Source organism: Vipera berus (assembly GCF_964194415.1).
Source record: "Vipera berus genome assembly, chromosome: 1".
NCBI classification, from domain to species: Eukaryota; Metazoa; Chordata; class Lepidosauria; order Squamata; family Viperidae; genus Vipera; species Vipera berus.
The window spans coordinates 211,028,056-211,052,337 of record NC_138202.1 but is presented as its reverse complement, the minus strand read 5'-3'; positions in this window follow the sequence as shown (position 1 = coordinate 211,052,337).

Genomic DNA, 24,282 nt, shown 5'->3' with positions numbered 1-24,282 from the left:
GGCGGAGGGAAGTTGACGCCGGCAGCAGGTGAGCCCCGAGGTACTCCGGACCCATGCCATGTAGGGCCTTGAAAACCATTACGAAAACCTTGAATCTCACCCGGAAGACAACTGGTAGCCAATGCAGCTCGCGGAGCAAAGGTGTAACATGGGAGTACCGGGAAACTCCCAAGACAACTCTCGCGGCTGCATTCTGTACCAGCTGGAGCCTCCGAGTGGTCTTCAAGGGAAGCCCCATGTAGAGAGCATTGCAGTAGTCCAGACGAGAGGTCACGAGTGCATGAGTGACCGTACACAGGACATCCCGGACTAGATAGGGCCGCAATGGCGCACCAGGCGAACCTGGGCGAAAGCCCCCCTAGTCACAGCCACTATATGATCTTCCAAAGTAAGCCGCGAATCTAGGAGGACTCCCAAGTTGCGAGCCCTATCTACGGGGGGTAAAAGCTCACCCCCATGGAAAGAGATGGAATATTCCGAATATCCCGGGATGCCGGTATGCACAGCCACTCAGTCTTGTCGGGGTTGAGTTGAAGTCTGTTCCTCCCCATCCAGACCCGAACTGCCTCCAGGCAACGGTACATCACATCGAGGGCATCACTGGGGTGGTTTAGGGTCGAAATGAAAAGCTGGGTATCATCAGCATACTGATGATACCCAACTCCAAAGCCATGAATGATCTCACCCAGCGGTTTCATGTAGATGTTGAACAGGAGAGGCGAGAGGACTGACCCCTGAGGAACTCCACAAACGAGAGACCTCGGGGTCGACCTCTGCCCCCCTGTCAACACCGACTGCGAATGTCCCAGGAGATAGGAGGAGAACCACTGAAGAACTGTGCCTCCCACTCCCAATCCCCTGAGACGCCGCAGCAGGATACCATGGTCGATGGTATCGAAAGCCGCTGAGAGATCTAATAGGACTAGGACAGAAGAATATCCCCTGTCCCGGGCCCTCCAGAGATCATTCACCAGAGCGACCAATGCCGTCTCCGTGCTGTACCCGGGCCTGAAACCCGATTGGCACGGGTCTAGATAATCCGCTTCATCCAGGACCAGAGGGAGCTGATGCGCCACCACACTCTCAACAACCTTCGCAAGAAAGCGAAGGTTGGAGACCGGACGAAAGTTATTTAACACAGCTGGGTCCAAGGCAGGCTTCTTGAGGAGAGGTCTCACCACCGCCTCCTACAAGATGGCGGGGAAACTACCCTCACTCAAAGAGGCAGATATAACCGCCTGGAACCAGCCTCGTGTCCCCTCCCGAGCTGCATAAACCAGCCAGGAAGGGCACGGGTCCAATAAACATGTGGTGGAGCTCAACCTCCCCATAATCCTGTCTACTTCCCCAGGGGTCACAGAATCAAACTCCTCCCAGATAACATCAACAAGACCGCCCGTGTCCTGATCGTCAGACTCTGCCCAGTCGGAGTCCAGACCGGTCCGAATCCGAGCGATTTTATCCAACAGATGTTGACTAAACTCCTTGGCACGACCCTACAAGGGATCCTCCCTCACCTCTTGATTAAGGAGGGAGCGGGTCACCCTAAACAGGGCGGCCGGGCGGTTATCTGCAGACGCGATAAGGGCGGAGAAGTAATTAGACCTCACCGCCCTCATCGCTGTGAGATAAGACCTAATATGGGTTCTTAGTCGCAATCGGTCGGATTCGGATCGGCTGGACCTCCAACAGCTCTCTAGGCCCCGTCTCCGACGCTTCATCTCCCGAAGCTCCGCGGAGAACCATGGAGCTCGCTGGGATCTGCACCGGGTCAAGGGCCGCAAGGGTACAACTCGGTCAAGTGCCTCCGTGGCTGCCCTTTCCCAGGCTTCCACTAAGGCATCCGCTGAGTTGTGAGCAACGGAGGCAGGTGGGGACCCCAGCACTGCCTGGAACCTATCAGGATCCATTAAGCACCTGGGGCGGTACCATCTAGTTGGCTCCATACATCCATGGCGGGGGGTGGCAAAATGGAAGACCAGCCGCAGGAGATGATGATCGGTCCATGACAGGGGTATAACAGTTGGGGAACCCCCACCAAGATCATCAAACCACCGTCCAGATAAGAAAACCAAGTCAAGGGTGTGTCCTCCCACATGAGTCGGTCCAAGAATTACTTGCGCCAGGTCCATGGCCGTCATGGAAGCCATGAACTCCTGAGCTAACTCAGATTATCCTCCTAGGGATGGTAGATTGAAGTCACCCAAAACTATAAGTTTGGGGAACTCAATCACCAACCCCGAGAGGATGTCGAGTAGCTCAGGCAGGGCTGCTGCTGCATGACTAGGTGAAAGGTACACCAGCAGCAAGCCCAACTGCGCCCCATGACCACATCTCAAAAAGAGAGACTCACACCCGACTATCTGGGGAACGGTGGTCTCCCGCGGACACAAGGTCTCCCTAATAACTACCGCCACTCCCCCGCCCCTACCTTGAGCCCGAGGCTGGTGTAGCACCCAGAAACCTGGTGGGCAAAGATCAACCAAAGGAACACCACCCTCTGGGCCCAACCAAGTCTCCGTGATGCAAGCCAGGTTGTTGTGACTCAGGGCCAGCCTGTGGGTCCGACAGCCGGCTCCGATGTATCGGAGGACTCAGATGTGGGGGAGGAGGGAAACGAACCGGCTGATGATGATGATTTGGAGGCTTTGCAGAGTCCTCAGCCGGGGACCTCTTCTCAGCTGTGTGAGCCCGAGAGTGTGGAGGATGATGACCCACAGCTGGCCCTGTTCAAGGACGCCCGACGCAGGAGGCAGACGAGCAGGGACAAACAAAGAAAGACTATGGGACTCCTCGGGAGGAGGCACAGGGAGACCACGCCCTGAGCTCTCTATAAAAGAAGTGTTTGGGGAGGGGCTGGTTGCTGAAAGCAACTTTTCCGCTTGAGAAGACAAGCTCTTGTGTTTTTGTTAACTGCGTAATTAAATCTTGGCAGAAGCCTTTTAGCCTTGGACGCTTTCCAGACTCTTCTTTTGATTAGGGGTGCGAGAAGAGGGCTGGTTCAGAACAGTTTGCTTTCAGCCACCCACCCCTTAATACTACGATGGAGCAGCTTCTTGCCGAGAATGCCCAGCTCAACCAGCAACTCACCTTGCTGGCCACTCAGGTGGCACAACTGCAGGCTCAGGTACATGCTGCCCCCCCACCCAGGAGGAAATGTCAGATAGCTATGCCGGATAAATTTGCTGGTAAACCAGAACTGTTTCCTGCCTTCCTGGGACAATGCCAGCTTTATATCAGCGTGAGAGCAGCTGATTTCCCCACTGACCGAGATAAGGTGGGATTCGTGTTGAGCCTTCTGTCGGGAGATGCAGCTCGTTGGGGCACGCCTCTGTTGGCACAGCCTAGCCCTTTGTTGGATAACTTTGGGGGGTTTTGTGACCATATGCGCCTCATGTACGAGGACCCGATTAAGGCGCAGACCGCCACCCGACGTCTGAAAGCTTTGAGGCAGGGTCAGCGCCCCCTACAGGCCTATATCAGCGATTTCCGGCTGCTTAGCCAGGATTCCGCCTGGAATGAGGCTGCGCTCGTGGATGCCTTTCAGGATGGCTTGTCAGAGGAGATGTTGGATGAGCTGGCCCGCGTGGACATTCCCTCAGACCTGAATGGGCTGATCCATCTTTGTCTGCGGATCGATGCCCGGCTGCAGCAGCGTAAGAGTCGCCGTGCCACCCCACAGACCCCTGCCGCCCCTGTTGTGCGTGAGCCCCCAGTCCAGAGGGAGGAGCCAATGGAGCTGGGTGCCGCCAGGTCCCGTCTATCGGTGACGGAAATGGACAGACGACGATCGGAGGGGTTGTGTTTTTACTGTGGGGACCCTGGACATTTGGCTGCTTCTTGCCCGAAGAAGCGTCAGCGGGCGTCAGTGACCAAGCCTGCCCCGAGAAAGTCCCCTGCTTTGCTATCGGGAAACGGCCCGAGCCCGATCTAGACGGTGTGAACGATCGGGCGAACCACAACGGCCACGCCGAGCGACGCCGTTCCGACGGTGCCTGTGAACCTCCACGGCATTTGATTTTGGAGGCACGACTGATCCTTCCTGGCAAGCCAGAGGGGATTCCGGTCCATGCCTTAATTGACTCTGGGGCTACCACTAACTTTATGGATTCGGCCTTTGTGGCCAAATGGGCTGTTCCCCAGTGTCCAGTGGATCCGCCCATGCTTGTGGAGACCATCGATGGTCGAGTGCTCCTGTCCGGGCCTATCACGGCCGCCACGCAACCCGTGTGTATGGCCATCAGTACCCATGTGGAGGCCATTCAGTTCTACGTCACTTCGGAACTGCACTTCCCCGTGGTCTTGGGACTGGCGTGGCTCCGGGCGCATGATCCACAGATCTATTGGTCTCAGAACTTGGTCACCTTCCCAAGTTTGCAGTGCGTGGACCACACCCGCCATATCTGTGCCGGCCAGGTGGAGGGTTCCCCAGGGGTTTCCTTGCCTCCCGAACTGTCCGACTTTGCTGACGTGTTCAGCGAGTCAGAGGCGGACCAATTACCCCCGCACAGGCCCTACGACTGCTCCATTGACCTAGTCCCTGATGCGCCTCTCCCAGTGGGGCGTTTGTACTCCATGTCGGAGCCCGAGTTGGCTGCATTGCGGGACTTCCTGACAAAGAACTTGGCTCGTGGTTTCATCCGGCCCTCGTCCTCGCCAGTGTCTGCGCCCGTGCTCTTCGTCAAAAAGAAGTCGGGCGAGTTACGACTTTGCTGTGACTACCGGAAACTCAACGCCATCACGGTGCGTAACCGCTACCCGCTGCCCCTCATCCCCGAGCTCTTGGACCGACTCCGGGAGGCTAAGATCTTCACGAAACTGGACCTGCGTGGAGCTTACAACCTCGTCAGGGTTCGGCCGGGTGATGAGTGGAAGACGGCGTTTGGTACTCGCTATGGACATTTCGAGTACACGGTGATGCCGTTTGGCCTGACCAACGCCCCCGCTGTGTTTCAGCATTTTATGAACGACATCTTTCGGGATCTGTTGGACCAGTTTGTTGTGATTTACCTGGACGACATCCTGATTTACTCCCCGTCGCGTGAAGCGCATCATCAGCATCTCCGTCAGGTCCTGCAGCGCCTCCGGAAACATCGGCTGTTTGCCAAGTTGGAGAAGTGCCAGTTCTACCAGGTGACCATTGATTTCTTGGGCCACCGCATTTCTCCTGAGGGCATCGCCATGGAACCGAGTAAAGTTGAGTCGTTGCAGAGTTGGCAACCCCCGCGTCGCGTGAAGGATGTTCAGCGACTTCTTGGATTTGCCAACTACTATCGGACATTCATCCCTGGCTTTGCTGCCTTGACAGCCCCCCTCACCCGGCTCCTGCAGAAGAAGACTCGGTTCCAGTGGAACGCCCCCGAACAACAGGCGTTCCAAGCTTTGAAGGACGCCTTCATGAAGGAGCCCATCTTGAAGCATCCTGACCCGCAACGGCCGTTTGTCGTGGAGGCGGATGCCTCCGACATTGCCATTGGGGCCGTGTTACTCCAGGCAGCGACGCCCAACGGTACCCTTTTCCCTTGCGCGTATCACTCACGGAAATTGAATCCCTCGGAGCGCAACTATACCATCTGGGAGAAGGAGCTGCTGGCCATCAAGGCGGCGTTCGAGGCTTGGAGGCATCATCTGGAGGGGGCGCGGCATCAAATCGAGGTCCGGACGGACCACAAGAATCTGGAAAGCCTGCAGACCGCTCGGAATTTGAACCAACGCCAGATCCGGTGGTCCCTCTTCTTTGCGAGGTTTGACTTCCGGGTGCGGTACATACCAAGCGGGCACAACCAGAGAGCGGATGCTCTGTCCAGGAAGCCCGAGTACACCCGAGTGGAAGACAAGCTTCCGCCCAGGACCGTGATCCCCGTCGAGTCTTTTGCTGCGGTGCGGGAGCCGGTGGATATACGGGCTCGGATCCGGGAGGCGCAGCAGCAGGAGGCGTGGGTGGCTCACCGGAAGGAAGAGGTGGGGCCAGATTCGCCTTGGTCGGTCACGGATGGACTCCTGTATTATCGTGACCGGCTCTATGTTCCAGGAGGGCCACTCAGGGGACTCGTCCTCAGCCAATGTCATGATAACCCGGCTGCGGGGCATTTTGGCCTGTTCAAGACTCTGAACCTGGTCTCCCGTACATTCTGGTGGCCCCGAGTCCGACACGATGTCCAGTCTTATGTCACCTCCTGCGTCCCATGCAGGCAGGCCAAGTCAGCGACAGGGGCCCCGCCTGGTTTACTGCAGCCTTTGCCAACGCCCAAGAGACCCTGGGGGGCTGTGTCCATGGACTTTCTGACGGATCTACCCCCATCCTCCGGCTTCACGACAGTGTTTGTGGTGGTGGACATGTTGACCAAGATGGCGCACTTCATCCCCTGTCGCGGCTTACCGTCAGCTCGCGCCACTAGTCGCATGTTCATCCAACAGGTGTTCCGGCTGCACGGCCTTCCCGATAGAGTCGTCTCCGATAGGGGGGCCCAGTTTACAGCCCGCTTCTGGCAGGAGTTGATGCGGGCGTTGGACATTAAGGTTTGCCTCTCGTCCGCGCATCATCCTCAGACCGACGGGGGTACCGAGAAGGTCATCGGCATTTTAGAGCAGTATCTGCGCTGCTACGTTAACCTGCAGCAGGACAATTGGGTGGACTACTTGGCCATAGCCGAGTTTGCCTTTAACAACTCGCAGCACACCTCCACGCAGATGACACCGTTCTTGGCCAACGTGGGTTATCACCCCCGGTTTTTCCCCCTTTCTCCCGTGGACTCACCGGAGCCGGCAGCGAACGAATTCATGGCGGAGTTACAGGCGATCCATCGGTTGGTGCGACGGCAGCTGGAGAAGGCCAAGGCCGACTACAAGAGGTTCGCCGATCGGTCGAGAAGGGATACGCCTCCACTATCGGTGGGGGATCGGGTCTGGCTGTCCACCAGGAACCTGCCATCCACTCGGCCGGCGAGGAAGCTGGACCACCGTTACCTTGGACCGTTCCCAGTCGAGGCCGTCATCAACCCGGTCGCCTATCGTTTAACTCTGCCACGTTCCCTGCGCGTGCACCCCGTCTTCCATCGGTCCTTGCTGGTCCCCGAACGACCGGCCTGTCCACTTCGCCAGGCGGAACCTCCACCATCAGGAACTCGTGATGGAGACAGCACCCCCGAGTACGAGGTCGCCAGCATCAGGGATTCCCGCTGGCTGAAAGGTCGCTTCCAGTACCTGATCGAGTGGAAAGGGTACGGGCCGGAGGACTTCACATGGGAAGACGCGACCGCCGTTCATGCCCCTGCGTTGGTGACTGCTTTTCACGAACAGTTCCCATCCCGACCGCATCCGGATCGGCAGACCCGGGGGAAGGGCCCTGCGGTGCGGGATAGTGTTGTGACTCAGGGCCAGCCTGTGGGTCCGACAGCCGGCTCCGATGTATCGGAGGACTCAGATGTGGGGAAGGAGGGAAACGAACCGGCTGATGATGATGATTTGGAGGCTTTGCAGAGTCCTCAGCCGGGGACCTCTTCTCAGCTGTGTGAGCCCGAGAGTGTGGAGGATGATGACCCACAGCTGGCCCTGTTCAAGGACGCCCGACGCAGGAGGCAGACGAGCAGGGACAAACAAAGAAAGACTATGGGACTCCTCGGGAGGAGGCACAGGGAGACCACGCCCTGAGCTCTCTATAAAAGAAGTGTTTGGGGAGGGGCTGGTTGCTGAAAGCAACTTTTCCGCTTGAGAAGACAAGCTCTTGTGTTTTTGTTAACTGCGTAATTAAATCTTGGCAGAAGCCTTTTAGCCTTGGACGCTTTCCAGACTCTTCTTTTGATTAGGGGTGCGAGAAGAGGGCTGGTTCAGAACACAGGTCCGCATGCTCACCCTCAACTAAATCCCGGACAAGGGGAGCCTTATTAACAACGGACCTGGCATTCAGGTACACCAGCCGGAGCTCAGGTGGCTGCACATCCTTGCTCCCGGGACCTCGGGGAAGAAACAGAGAAAGAAAGAAACATCTTCTTTTTTCAAAGAAAGAAAAAGCTGTTCCTGACATTCTGAGCTTAGAATCTGATCAATAAATCCCTGGATTTGTGAAAGGCCAGATATATTCTGTATTTAGGAGAGGCAGAGAGATAAAGGGAGACTAGGTAATAGGGATCAGCAACTGTGGTCACCATCATTCTGATAAGTGCTGGTGAATTAGGTGCTGTTAAGGGTGGTGAATTAACAAATAGAAAGAGAAGCCAGCCTTCTATCTTCAAACAAACCACAGAAGTGATTTGAAGTTGTCCTCAGTTTAGTTCCAACTCTAGGGTCTTTGCGTATATAGGAACAGTAATGCTAAAGACGGATCTGTATTTCCAAGCTCCTTAATATTATGTCTCACCTCTCTTTCATTTCTCAGTGGCTCAACCCTTATTTTTGATGGTTTGCTCTTGACTACCCCTTCCCTCAGTCATTAGGAAGGGTTTACGTTTTTTTAACCTCCATTTTACAGTATATTCCTGTGCTGATGTTTTCTCCTTTCATTCCTCCTTGTCAGTTTGGACAGATATGAAATGAATCCCTGAGGATTAAGTATAATGTAAGACATCAACAGGTAGTAATGACTAAGCACTCAATCCACAAACTCCATCTTAAAGTGGGCTCTGAATTTCAGGTGTGTTTCTTTAATCTTTTTTTAATAAAATGATCCCTGGGAAGGTAGGAACAGGTAATGTTTTCAGCAGAAAAAGCACAATGAAGCCCTTAAATTCCTTACAGGAAGAATAGCAGGTCATAAAGCCCTTATCCAAGGCAGGCAGGGTTACCAATAACCATATCTATCTCCCCTTCGAATTTTAAAGTATGTCAATCAGGAACAAAACAAACATTTGTTTAATTAATGATACAGTTTCCACAAAGAGAAGAAAGAATGTGCACAATCTCCTCTGATTAATAGAACTTTTTCTGGCTTGTCTCTTTCAAAATAAAGAAATGTAGCACTTTACACAGCAGGATTTTTCCTACTTGCTGGGCACATGTGTAGAACTATGATTTCCATTCCTTGCAGTAAAAATGCAAACTCAGTGAACTCAATGCATGAATGGATGTGCATCCTCATATTCCACAAGTACAGTATTTCTGAGAATCATGCTTAAATGGGGTTCCTAGTCACATTTACAGTACAGGTGCTTAGAAATAGCTACAGGTAGTCTTCATGTTACAATGGCAAATGGGATCAGAATTGCTGTTGCTAAGTGACATGGTTGTGAAGCATGACGTCATATGATTGCATTGTTTACCTATGGCAATTCTGGCAATCTTGGCTGCCATAGTTAAGCCAGGATCATATGAAACATTACATGAGGAACTTAGGTGACCATGACTTACAACTTCCTGTTGATTTCCCCAATGACTCCTTGCGGGAAGACAGTTGGAAATTGCAATCACATGATTGGCTCACTGTGATGTCATAATTGTGAGCTGGTTGCCAAATGCTTGAACTGTGATCATGTGACCACAGGGATGCTGAGACTGCCAGAACTTTGAGAATCCATCATAAGCTCCCCTTGTTCAGTACTGTTATAGGTTTGAATGCTCACTGAGCAAATGGTCATTTCCTGAGGGCCACTTATGCAATGCACATTTTTAACATTTACACTGTGCATGGGATGTGTCTTCCATCCACCTATCTACCTATCTAACATCTATTTATCAACTGTCTCTCTGTGTGTGTGTGTGTGTCTGTCTGTCTCTCTCTATGTCTCACTATCTCACTACTATCCATCTCACTATCTATCTCACTATCTCTCTCTCTTTCTCTCTCTCATTATCTGCCACCTAATGGAGTAATTCTACATCTGTGAAACTCCATCCTATCGATTTTGATCTGTCCTTCATGTGTTTTTTAAAATTTAAACTGAGATTTCCAGGAACTGCTGGGTACAAGAGCTGAGACACCCAGCACTCTATGCTTATCTCATCTAGCAGTTCCCTTTTTTTCCTGGATTAGAACAGTGCCTGGAACTCTTGCTGAATATGCTGCAGAAAATCGACCACTGCTATGCCAACACATGGAGAAACAGGGCTTCACTGTTTAACTCACTGGTTCCCTTGGTCTGCCATATTGTGGCAGCAGAGGCAGAGAAGTGGAACATCTTCGTTCTGCCAATAGCTTTTGAGGTTTGGGCTAACAAGTTCCCAGGAGCAACAACAACAAGAAATAGTTTATCCTTTATGTATTCAACCAGATCAGCCTCTTTATTTAACATTTCTCATCTGATCTCTGCCTTCAGAAGACCCTTTAATATTTCAAAACCAAACCAGTCTTTTTCATAAACTTTCCAAAGAATGAACTGTAGCACATGTATTCCAGCTGCGGCTGAATATGCTGTGTTTGCTCAACCCTGAAATGATCTTTTTAGATGTGAAAATAAAATGCTTCAACAGCGCCGAGGCATAAATACACAAATGACCAAGGATAGGAAAGTGTCTGCAAAATAAAATGTTTCCATTATCCATCAGAACGTTTTTCAAAGTTCTCTGAATGAGACCCCAATATTGACTTAAATGGGTGATGTACCTGAGCCTGTCAGGTAATTTTATGTGCCAGAAAAGCTTGAGGAAACAATTCATTTATAGATTTGATTTCTGCTTGAATAAAAAGTTGGGAACACATAAGGAAACTCAAGAGGCAGTCCTTATTTGCTGACTAGTTCAAGCTTCACTCTTGTCTTCTCCAGGTATTCACTCAGGACAGCTTATAGTTACTCGTTCACACACACTCACAGCCCCGGAAAATAGCCACACTCAAATCATAACTGAACAAATCATAACTGCACAGCCAATTCTTTAGAATACATGGAGATCCAGTGAATTTAAACTAACAGTAGAACTTTACTGGTTACATGTCAATGCAGATTCTCAGTCATCTGGATCACAGTTATCCCAAAGATTATTTTTCACAAGGCAATTGGACTTTCTTGTTTTCCTTTGAAGATGTTTTGCTTCTCATGCAAGAAGCTTCTTCAGCTCTGACTGGATGGTGGGGAATGGAAGGATTTATACTCCTTGCAGACAGCTGGTCATTTGCATTCTTTTAGAGAGTTGTTGAGGCCACCTGGAGGTTTATCTGTGTCATCAGTGTTAGGCATATGATGATAGCCTACATATTGGGTTGGAAATATATAAGCCATGATGATGTTGTAACTTTAAGAAGGTAATCGCAGTCGGTGTTGGCAGGGGGGCAGAGGTCGACCTCGAGGCCTCTCGCTTGTGGAGTTCCTCAGGGGTCGGTCCTCTCGCCTCTCCTGTTCAACATCTACATGAAACCGCTGAGTGAGATCATCCGTGGTTTTGGAGTTGGGTATCATCAGTATGCTGATGATACCCAGCTTTTTATTTCGACCCCAAACCACCCCAGCGATGCCCTCGACGTGATGTCCCGTTGCCTGGAGGCGGTTCGGATCTGGATGGGGAGGAACAGGCTTCGACTCAACCCTGACAAGACTGAGTGGCTGTGCGTACCGGCATCTCGGGATATTCAGAATATTCCATCTCTTTGTTGTGATTCAGGGTCAGCCTGTGGGTTTGGCAGTTGGGTCGGACGATTCAGAGGAGGAGGAGGGGGGTGTTGAAGAGCTTGCTGATGATGGCCTTGAGGCTCCGCAGAGCCCTCAGTCAGGCCCCTCCCACCTGGTCACGACGGAGACCCAGCTGTGTGAGCCTGACAGCGTGGATGAAGATGACCCACAGCTGGCCCTGTTCAAGGACGCCCGACACAGGAGGCAGTCAATCAGGAGTAAACAGAGGAAGGCAATGGGGCACCTCGGAAGGAGGCAGAGAGAAGCCATGCCCTGAACTGTATAAAAGGGGAATGTGTGGGAGGGCTGGTTTACTGAAGGCAACCGCTTGAATAGTCCTGTTTCATAGCTCCTGTTTCATGGTTGGTGTCTGTTTTATGTTAATAAATTTGGCAGGCTTTATTCCAGCCTCTTGCCGTTTGTAAAGGGGTTGTCCCTGCTTTTTCTGCAGGGCCGGTAGCAGGCTGGTACAGAACACTCTTTCTATGGGAGGGGTGAGTTATTACCCCCCCGTAGATAGGGCTCGCAACTTGGGAGTCCTCCTAGATTCACAGCTTTCTTTGGAAGACCATATAGTAACGGTGACTAGGAGGGCCTTCGCCCAGGTTCGCCTGGTGCGCCAGTTCCGGCCCTATCTAGACCGGGATGCCCTGCATACGGTCACTCATGCACTCGTGACCTCTCGTTTAGACTACTGCAATGCTCTCTACATGGGGCTGCCCTTGAGGACCACTCGGAGGCTCCAACTGGTGCAGAATGCAGCCACGAGAGTTGTGTTGGGAGTCTCCCGATACTCCCATTTTACACCTCTGCTCCGTGAGCTGCATTGGCTCCCAGTTGTCTTCTGGGTGAGATTCAAGGTGCTGGTAATGGTTTTCAAGGCCCTACATGGCATGGGTCCAGAGTACCTCGGGGATCACCTGCTGCCGGCATCAACTTCCCTCCGCCCTGTGCGCTCCCACAGAGAGGGCCTCCTCAGGGTGCCACCAGTCAGAGAATGTTGTCTGGTGGCCCCCAGGGGGAGGTCCTTCTCTGTGGGCGTGCCGGATTTATGGAATCATTTGCCGGTCGAGCTCTGGATGGCGCCCGACCTTTGCTCCTTCCGACACGATCTGAAGACCTACTTGTTCGAACAAGCCGGCCTGGCCTGATGGGTGATGGGTTTGGTTTTATTATTGTTTTAATGTATTTTAACTTACTGTTGTAAGCTTTTGGGCACCCTGTTTAATCTCTTTTAATTTTTGTATTCTTGTACTTTTAAATGTTTGCCCTGTTCACCGCCCTGAGTCCTTCGGGAGAAGGGCGGTATACAAATAAAATTATTATTATTATTATTATTATTATTATTATTATTAATTGATCCATGGGCATGTGAGGTTGCTCAAGGCCATAAGAGGGAGCTAAAAATGTAGATTCTCTCTCTCACTGGATCTCTTTGAATATCTGAATTTGCTGATTGCTCTATTATTGCTTTTTTGCTCTGTATCTGCATAACTGTGTTTTTGACCTCTGGACTGGTAAGAAGACTTTGTATTTTGGATTACTCCTTGGACTGTTGCTATTGTGTATGACCTGGACTGTTTATTTTTGACCGTGCATTTTTGTTCTTACACCACCTCAAAGTAAAATACTTTTTGCTTTTACAACTCAGTGTACTCTTGTGGTTACTGTGTGACTCTTACTGCTCTCAGTACCCTTCCTTGTCTGTGCAACTCTTTGGTAGCACAAGGAGACCTCTACACAACAATACCTAACAATCAGGGTCACCTGCTCTACTCTACAGAGTCTACAGGGATCTACAGACTCTACAGCAGGGGTGTCAAACTGCCAGCCCGCAGGCCAGTTGCATGATACAGAGGCTGTGCCCACCCCAATGCAGAAAAAGTTGTGATATGTCACAACATGTCACATGACATCACAAGTTTGACATCCATGCTCTACAGGGTGATCCTGATGGCACAGATAAACCTCCAGGTGGCCTCAACTACTTAGCCCCTGTTGCCATGACTAAGCGAGAACCTCATATGAACACAATGTAGGAAGAAACAGGAATCCAGAAGTGCTTACTTATGCTGCTGGAACCGTGCCTCAGATAGGCAAGCTGGTGGGCAAGGAGGCAGGTTATGTAGGTGGGTGCTACAAAGAACAGGCAGGTGGGTGTTGCAGTTGGGCACAATGGAGCACAGGAGAATAGGTGCTGCAGGCAAGCACTATGGAACACTGGCTGGGCAGGTGCTATAGGCAGGTATATGGAGAGCGGGAAGGCAGGTGCTACAGAGTGCAAGATCCACATGCCACCTATGGACTCCTTGGGAGAAAAAGGAGCTGGAGTGGGAGCAACTTGCAACCTCCTGCCACTTCTTATTGATGAGCCCTGATGGCACAGTAGTTAAAGTGCAGTATTGCAGGCAAACTCTGCCCACAGCCTGGAGTTCAATCCTGACGGGCTCAAGTTCGATTCAGCCTTCCATCTTTCCAAGGTTGGTAAAATGAAAATCCAAATTGTTGGGGGCAATATGCAAACAATGCTTCTACATTATAAACCACCCAGAGCGTGCTGTAAAGCACTAAAGGGTGGCATATAAGCCTAAATGCTATCAGTATTGCTATCCTTTTCGTTTACTGAATTCTCTTTCTGAAATTTCTTCCCCATAAAGGTGCGGCTTGTGCAACTTTTCAATTTCTTTGTTTGCTGGGAGTTTTCACTGATCTGCTTATTGCATGAACTTTTATTGCGTTTTCAATTGTTTTGTGCTTGCATGCTGTTTTGCTTTTATTATATTTTAGGATTATGTGATAGCTTAGAGGGGAGAAGGCTGTTTTGTACAGCACACTGATAGCTATTGAAGAGTGGTTTTAAAATCTTTGATTTCACACTAAAGACAATAATAATTAAAACTTGAATCTCTGCTTCTGAATTATTGTCTTAATAGGCTTATTTACAAAAAGCTACCTTATGTAATGAATTTTAAGTAGCTGTTTTTACCTTCAGTCTGCTTTGTTGATGTATTTCTTTATGTTCATTGTTGTGTTATTGGATTTCATTATTTCTGTTGTTGATAAGAAACATAAGATATAAACTTAACAAACAAATAATAAGTACCAGATATTTAATGAAGATGTTTCCTAAAATATGGGATTGATGAAGAAAAGGATGCTGATATCACCATTTAAGAACAACCAGAGTAAACAAAATAATACTGCCTAGCTACAGTTATTTTTAGATGGGTTTTTAAAATAAGTCTTCCCAAAATGCCCATAATCAAAAATTATGGAATTTGTAGTTAGTTATATATGGGGAAAAAAATCAGGCTGCATTAAAAATATCTGAGGGAGTGGAGAATATCTGAGTAATTTTAGCTGTAGAAGCTGCAAAAACTGTCATTCTAGTCAAAATAAATCTGTCCCAGAGAGTCAAATCCAACATCTTGAAACTGAGCATAAAAACTGGAAAAAAAAAACTAAGGAAGAAAGGAAATAATAAAAAAAGATTTTCATTGCAGGACTGATGGCGAATTTGAAGCAAGGAGATATTGATGACATACCCCTGTCAGAATTTTTTCCCCAATCATCTAACGTTAACTCTGCCCTCATTGCCATGATTATTGGCATTGTGGTGTGCAGTACTTAAGATTACTAAGTGAAGACAATATTCTGTTGATGAGCCTGGTCAGATAGCCAGACGTCAAGCCTTTTTTTTTAATGTATGTCACTTGATTTGTTTTCCAGAACTACCTTAACCTCTCTTTCCTGAAAAAAGCAAGTTCATCAGGGCTAATGTAGCCAACATGAATACATTTTTGAGCAGGATGCCCCATCCTGCTGAAGCTCCTAGGGAATGAACATTTATTTATTTTTATTTTATTTTATTATATTTATATACCGCCCTTTCCCAAAGGACTCAGGGCGGTTTACAGGGTGATTAAAACAAAAAATACAAAAGTTAAAAACAGTTAAAAAAATTTATATCCGTCCCTGAACAAATAAAACCCCAGTTAAAATTAAAATTAAAATTCTCAGCCTGGGCCAGAGAGCTCGAAGAGCCAGGTCTTCAGGTCCCGGCGAAATGAACGGAGGTCGGGGGCAGTCCTAAGCTCCACTGGCAGCTGGTTCCAAAGGGCAGGTGCACCCACTGAGAAGGCCCTATCCCTGGGTGTTGTCCGCCGGCAATCTGTTACCGGCGGCACCCTGAGAAGACCCTCCCTGTGGGAGCGCACTGGACGAAGGGAGCTTGATGCCGGCAGCAGGTGTTCCCTCAGATAACCCAGACCCAAGCCATTTAGGGCTTTATAGGTCATCACCAGCACCTTGAATCTCACCCGGAGGGCAACCGGGAGCCAATGCAGCTCGCGGAGTAGAGGTGTTACATGGGAGTATCGGGAAACCCCCATCACAACTCGTGCGGCCGCATTCTGCACCAGCTAAAGCCTCCGAGTGGTCCTCAAGGGCAGCCCCATGTAGAGAGCGTTGCAGTAGTCTAAACGGGAGGTCACGAGCGCATGAGTGACTGTGCGTAGGGTATCTCGGTCCAGATAGGGTCGCAACTGGCGCACCAGGCGAACCTGGGCAAAAGCCCCCCTGGTCACGGCTCCTATATGGTCTTCAAAATTGAGTCGTGAATCCAGGAGGATGCCCAAGTTGCGAGCCCTATCAACAGGGGGGGGTAACACCTCACCCCCCATCGTTAGAGGTGGAATAGACTGGTTAGCCCGAGATGCCGATATGCACAGCCACTCAGTCTTGGCGGGATTGAGATGAAGCCTGTTTCTCCCCATCCAGACCTGGACCGCCTCCAGGCAACGGGACATCACGGCGAGGGCATCGCTGGGTTGGTTCGGGGTGGAAAGAAAAAGTTGGGTATCATCAGCATACTGATGATACCCCACCCCAAAACCACGAATGATCTCACCCAGCGGCTTCATATAGATGTTGAACAGGAGGGGCGAGAGAACCGACACCTGAGGAACTCCACAAACGAGAGGCCTCGGGACGGATCTCTGCCCTCCCGTCAACACCAACTGCGAACGGCCGAGGAGATAGGAGGAGAACCACCGTAAAACGGTGCCTCCCACTCCCAACCCCCTGAGACGCTGCAGTAGGATACCATGGTCGATGGTATCAAAAGCCGCTGAGAGATCTAATAGGACCAGGACAGAGGAACAACCCCTGTCCCGAGCCCACCAGAGATCATTCACCAGCGCGACCAATGCCTTCTCCGTGCTGTATCCGGGCCTGAAACCCTATTGGTACAGGTCCAGATAATCAGTTTCCTCCAGGAACAGAGGAAGCTGATGCACCACCACACTCTCAACAACCTTCCCCAAAAAGTGAAGGTTGGAGACTGGACGATAGTTATTTAAAACAGCCGGGTCCAGGACAGGCTTTTTGAGGAGGGGTCTCACCACCGCCTCCTTCAAGGTGGCAGGAAAGACACCCTCCTTCAAAGAAGCAGTTATTACTGCCTGGAACCAGCCTCGTGTCTCCTCCCGGGCCGCATAAACCAGCCAGGAGGGGTACGGATCCAACAAACAGGTGGTGGTGCTCAGCCTCCCCATGATCCTGTCCACATCATCAGGGGAAACAGGATCGAACTCAGTCCAGATAACATGCTCAAGACCGTCCGATTCCTCCACGTCAGACTCTGCCCAGTCAGAGTCCAGACCGGCCCGGAGCTGAGCGATTTTGTCCGCCAGATGATGATTAAACTCCTCGGCTCGTCCCTGCAAGGGATCCTCCCTCACCTCCTGGTTAAGGAGGGAGCAAGTCACCCTAAACAGGGCGGCCGGGCAATTATCTGCAGATGCGATGAGGGCAGTGAAGTAATTAGACTTCGCCGTCCTCATCGCCGCAAGATAAGACCTTATAAAGGTTCTTAACTGCAATCGGTCAGATTCGGACTGGCTGGAACTCCAACTGCTCTCTAGACCCCGTCTCCGATGCTTCATCTCCCGGAGCTCCGCAGAGAACCGTGGAGCTCAACGGGATCTGCGCCGGGTCAGAGGTCGCAAGGGTACAACACAGTCAAGTGCCCCAGCAGCCGCCCTTTCCCAGGCATCCACCAAGGCATCGACTGGGCTGTGGGTGAGGGCAATGGGTATAGACCCAAGCACCATCTGGAACCGTTCAGGGTCCATTAGGCGCCTGGGGCAGAACCACCTGGTCGGTTCCGCAGCCCAGCAGCGGGGGGTGGCATAACGGAAGACCAGCCGCAGGAGATAGTGATCGGACCATGACAGGGGAACAATGGTTGGTGAACCCCCTCCCAGGTCATCCAACCACTGTCCAGACAGGAACACCAGGTCGAGAGTGTGACCCCCCACATGAGTCGGGCCCTGAATCACTTGGATAAGGCCCATGGCCGTCATGGAAGCCATGAACTCCCGAGCTAACTCAGACGACCCTCCCAGTGAAGGCAAATTGAAGTCCCCCAGAACTATAAGCCTGGGGAACTCCACCGCCAACCCTGAGAGGGTGTCGAGCAGCTCGGGCAGGGCTGTTGCCACACAGCTGGGTGCCAGGTATGTGAGCAACAAGCCCAACTGAGCCTGAGGGCCACATCTCAGGAGGAGGGACTCACTCCCGGCCATCTGGACAATGGTGGTCTCCCACGGGCATAAAGTCTCCCGAACAACCACCGCCACCCCTCCACCCCTACCCTGAGCCCATGGCTGGTGTAGCACACGGAAACCTGGAGGGCATAACTCGGTCAGAGGAGCCCCTCCCTCCGAGCCCAACCAAGTCTCCATGATGCACGACAGATCCGCACATTCCTCCTCGATCAAATCCTGAATGAGGGGAGCCTTGTTAACGATGGATCTGGCGTTAAAATAAACCAGCCTAAGCTCAGGGGCCTGATCACCCTCATCCCCGGGGAAAAGGGTGCTAACCGGAGGGTCGGAGTACACCACCGCACGCAGACAGCAGGGGCGCAATCCCAGATGTTGATACGGCCCTCCGTACAACCACCTGCTGCCATTCCCTATCGTCGTGGGGATTTGAAGCCCCACCCCAACATTCACAGAACCAGCAACCACCTCCCCCAACCCTGTCTCGTCGGGACCCCTAACAGGCCCAGACTGAGGGCCGGTTAATAATTCCCTCCCCACTCTACTATCCCTCCCCCTCCCTAACCTTTTAAAATAACCGGCTAAAAATGTATCAGGGGCCTCTTAACGTGTCTCAACACTAGGCCCCTGTCTAAGCCCAGCCACCTCTCGGAGTCCCAATAATTGGGCTCGTCATTAAGGGGAGTGTAGAAACAGGCGGTTGGTCATGCCCAAGAGGGAGAAACCCCAATGAGGGCATACAGATCAGCTCCAGAGTAACGGTAACAAACCATAGAACAATAACATGTCCACATAGGGCAAAGATTACAATTATTTACAATGGGTGAATCAATAAAATGATGGTATCGAGATGGAATAGTATTGAGTCCGGTGGGTGTATCTCTCAATCCACTAGTCCAGCTCAGCTCTCACCTGAGATGGCAATCAGGAAGGAAGCCCCAGCCGTCCTCTCACTCCGGCTGAGGAGTCCAACCTGGGGTGGAGAGAGCAGAGAGTCCAGGGCCAAGCGTGCCCCAACTGGTCTCTCACACCAGTGGGGCAGTCGATGAACATGGTACCTTCTACAGGCAGATCAGGTGCTCTATCACCACATTCTTGTTGTTGTTAGCTGCGAAGTCGTGTCCAACCTATCGCGACCCTATGGACAACGTTCCTCCAGGCCTTCCTGTCCTCGACCATCTTCTGGAGTCCCTTTAAGCTCACGCCTACTGCTTCAGTGACTCCATCCAGCCACCTCATTCTCTGTCGTCCCCTTCTTCTCTTGCCCTCAACCTTTCCCAGCATTAGGCTCTTCTCCAGTGAGTCCTTCCTTCTCATTAGGTGGCCAAAGTATTTGAGTTTTAGCTTCAGGATCTGGCCTTCTAAAGAGCAGTCAGGGTTGATCTCCTCTAGGACTGACCGGTTTGATCGCCTTGCAGTCCAAGGGACTCGCAGGAGTCTTCTCCAGCACCATAGTTCAAGGCCTCAATTCTTTGGCGCTCAGCCTTTCTTATGGTCCAACTTTCACTGCCATACATTGAAACTGGGAACCACATTCTAGCTCCTCATTAATGTGCAGAATTAAGGTAGCATTACCCAGTTTGATTGGTAGTAACAGCAAGTATAGAAGAATATTTATTATGACCTTGAATACTACCACTTTTGAAGAAACTCATGGTTTCACTCAGAACTCATTGGTATTTGGTTCAGGAATAAGCCTTTACATTAGTTTGCAGCTTAATCTACATTACATAAATCACCACAGTAGACCAAAATTTCTTCTGTTGTATAGAAGTAGCATCATACACATTTTTGGACATAGAACCCAATTCACCGACAGAAAAGGGTACCACTTGAGATTTTAGGACAAGACAGCATTCTCATATACTGTGGATGCAGTTGCCAAATATAATCTAAATGTTGAGATAATAGTATTAAATGATTGGGGAGTGTCCATTTTTCCCCCTGTGTAGATTGCAATAAAAAAGAATGACTGAATTTAGATGTCTGAATGGAAAGCAGAGATACAGAAAATGTTTAAATGAAAGGTTTAAATGGAAAAGTGGATTTATAGCCAAATTCCTGGACATGCCTGGTGATCTCTAGACTGGTAGAGAAGTGGGTGAAAATTGAGAAGTGGGTACTTGCAGGCTTTAGAATTTCTTAGCTTGTGGAACTTCATGTTTTCTGCCAATGTAATCAAGTAATGGTAATCAACTCCAGGAGTTAAGGGCAAGTGGGAACAGAATGGACAATCAGTTTCCATATAATCTTGGCATGCTGGGAGACAGAGATGCCTAGAATGTTTACTGTTGGATTCAGGAGGAGGTTTAGAGGTTGCAGCAGCCTAGGGATCATGATTAAAGGCCTGGAGACTAAAACAAGTGAAGAACGGTTGCAGGATTTGGGTATGGCCAGTCTAGAGAAAAGAAAGACTGGGGGGGGAGCATGATAGCAGTACTCCAGTATTTGAGAGGCTGTCACAAGGAGAGGGAGTTAATTTATTTTTCAAAGCACCAGAAGGCAAGACAAGAAAGAATGGATGGAAACTAATCAAGGAGAGAATCAACATGGAAATAAGGAGAGACTTCCTAAGACTGAGGACAATTAATCAGTGGAACAGCTTGCCTTCAGACATTGTGGGTGCATCATCACTAGAGGTTTTTAAGAACAGACTGGACAGCCACTTGTCTGAAATAGTATAGAGTCTCCTGCTTGAGCATGGGGCTGGACTAGAAGTCCTCCAAGGTCCCTTCCAGCTCTATTCTGATTGATTGATGGGTGAGAAAATGGACTTAGTAGAGTTGACCTGGGAGGTGCATGTTCAACTGCAGTTTCAAGGTGAAATTTGAGCCTTCACCATGACCATAAGGAGAATTACATGTAATTGCTCCTGCATTATTGTGTCAGCTGCCTGGCCATCAGCAGTCTTGTTTGGAGTAGAGAACTCCCTTTTAGTGGGAGGCCTTCTTGCCCTACATGGCTTTGGAGTAATGGGACTTATTATCTGCATGAGTACTGTCCATGGTACTGAATCTAAAGACTGATCTCTTGCTTTGTTGCTTTGCTGCATCCTCTCTTTCTATCCACTGTCAGCTGGACCACCATGTAAAAGCAGGCAGCAGAACCTCTGATGGAGCAATCAGTAAAAAAAAAAAAACAGATCTCTCCCCCCCACACCCCAATTCCTTACAACTATTTTTCTGCAATGGTTACAATTTTGCATACTATTTTACAATTAGAAATGGATGGCTAAAGAGCAAGAAAAGAGTGAAATCGGAGTTTGAAGCAGCATCCCAGCTCTTTTGTTGCATCCTTGCACTTGTAGTGTATCATCCAATGACATTTCTTAGGTCTCCTCTGAATTATATATCCCTAGTGTCGAGCATACTTTGAAATCTTACTACATGCACACAAGGAGAAACTCATTGACTTTTTTTAAAAAAATAAAATTATTTGCTTCTTGCCTCTGATTCTCAACCTCCACCCCATCAAAACTCCACATCCTACCAGTAAACCTGTTGAGAAGGGGGAAAAAAACATATTTAAGAGCTTTTCCAGGTACATATGACAAATCTCATTGGACTTCTCTGGGTGCGTGTTTGAGTCTTTTTTTCTTGAGCAATTGATGTCTTCAAGCTTGGATGTGGAATCCTTGATGGGAGATGAAGAAGAAAATCCCTTCTGATTTAAGTTGAGATAGTCAATCTGTTTGGAAGAAATCCCTCGACTTTGGGATTTAAACTCTTAAAATCCTATTGAGAGGTTGGAAATCCACTAAGAGGCCTTCACGTTCAACAGGCTGTTATGGGATATTGTTTTCTGTTGATGTGTGTGTGTGTGTGTGTGTGTGTGTGTGTGTGTGTGTGTGTGTGTAGAATAAAGCTTCTATTATTGTAAATCAAGCATTATTCATACCCATGACAGCAGATGCAAACAAAGAGGTATATCTAACAAAGTTTTATAAATCTGCTGTGTTTGCAGTCCTTATTAACATAAGCCACTCTGGACACAGAGTTAATTATGTGTTTTCTCTCAAAGATACAGATTAAAATACATTTACATAGTTTAATACCTTCTTCAAATAATTGGACTTTATTTTTTCCAAAGAGAGAATAAATCTCATCACCCACTTTATTGAAGACTTGGCAGAGAGCTTCTAATGTTTGCTTTCTAATTTTTTTTTAAAATATCAGCCAGCTGAGATTTCAGAGTACAATATAAAAGAATAGATCAGCTACACCTTGGAGCTGCTGCTCTAAAAACACAACAAAACCCTTGGACTTTTTTTTTATTGACAGGTGCAATCATTATGAGTCAAGTGAGTTAAGGAGGAGGAGGAGGAGGATGAGGATGGGAAAGAATGAATCTTGCCAATAAAGGAAGTATGCAAAGTTTGCATAAAAGTTTATATTCAAAAGAGATATTCAGAATCGCTTGTTAGATTAAAAGGGCTGAAACAAATGTTTCAGATGATTTGGCTTCTCTAGCTTCTTATTTTCTATCTGTATTTATTATGCAAATTGACACACTAGCATCCAAGCTCCCCCCCTCCCCCTAAAAGGCAAAAGAACAATTTTTCAGGAAATGAAAGCTTTTCTTACTGATGAGCAACACAGCCATTTGCATTTCATTCACTGAGACACTTTGGCCTTTACTGCATTTAGGAATGAGTTTCCTTTGTTTATTTTACAGTTCAATGAAATGGAAAGCAATTTGTCTTAAGCATTTCTTGGATCCCTCTGACAAAGGAAAGGATCCGCTGCTCTAGAAGCATTAGCCGTGAAAATATCAGTAATATATTTTGGGGGAGGGTGGAATGATGTCATCTGACTGAATGGCTCTCCAAGGTAGTGGCTCCCATTATGCTCAGATGATTAGGTGAAGAGTCTGTAGCTTAGGGAGAAAAGACATGCTTTGCATGCAAACCCCCCACAATCCCTCAGCATTCAGTTCTAGCATCTCCCTATAGGCTTGAGAAAGCAGTTGGAGAACCATGGCTAGTCAGTAGTTATATGGCTGGGTTACTACATATTTACACACACACACACAGACACACACATGCAGTGTATATGTGCTTATTATTTATATTTTCACATGCTTATGCAATCAAATGCCCTGGTGATGAGCTACGTTCATAAATAAAGCAATACGACTGTATTAAAGTGTAAAGCGCCCCGGTTTTTCTCTGTCTTTTTTTTTTTTTGAGCAGCTGTAAACACTGCACAGCTGTCACAGTTACCATCCATGATGATGAGGCCCAAAGGTATTTTAAAATGAGAAAGAAGCTGGAGGTTGCAATTTTGTGTTCCCTAAGACAGATTTCCCAATTCTTTAATGAGCAGAAGGTCAGATGGGGCAAGGCACCTGATGGGCACCAAAGGAGATGTCATGGACACCATATCCCCTATCCCTGACACAAAACCCCACACACTCAGAATTACAGAACTGTAGAATGGGCAGGAGTCATTTAGGATATTGAGCTCAACCCTCTTCTCAGTGCAGAAACCAAAAATTAAAGCATCTGAGAATGAGGTCGACTTCTGTTTGAACATATATAGGGAAGGGAACCCCCCTATATTGCTTCCATTGCCAAATTACTTTTGGATAGCTGAGTTTCTTTTTCTTTTAAAATGCTATTGGAGTCTAGCTTCCTATTCATTATACCACAGTATACGCTGCACTCTACAATTACAAAGCTCCAGTTTTGACTTTCTTCTGGGTGACGTACTTTCACGTATTTGCAAAGCACTATCATATTACCCTGCAGTCTTTATTACTCAAGGCTAAACATGCCCAGCTTCTTCAATCTCTCTTTATAAGACTCAATTTCTGTCCTCTTATTATCCTCATTACTGTCCTCTGAATCTGTTCCAGTTTGTATGAATACTTAAAATGATGTGCCTGGAACCAGACAGAATACTCAAAGCACGACCTAAGCCTTGCAGAATAAAACAGAATTGTTGTTTCCTGTTGTTGTTGTTGTTAGCTGCAAAGTCGTGTCTGACCCATTGCGACCCCATGGACAACGTTCCTCCAGGCCTTCCTGTCCTCTACCATCTTCTGGAGTCCATTTAAGCTCACGCCTACTGCTTCAGTGACTCCATCCAGCCACCTCATTCTCTGTCGTCCCCTTCTTCTCTTGCCCTCAATCTTTCCCAGCATTAGACTCTTCTCCAGTGAGTCCTTCCTTCTCATTAGGT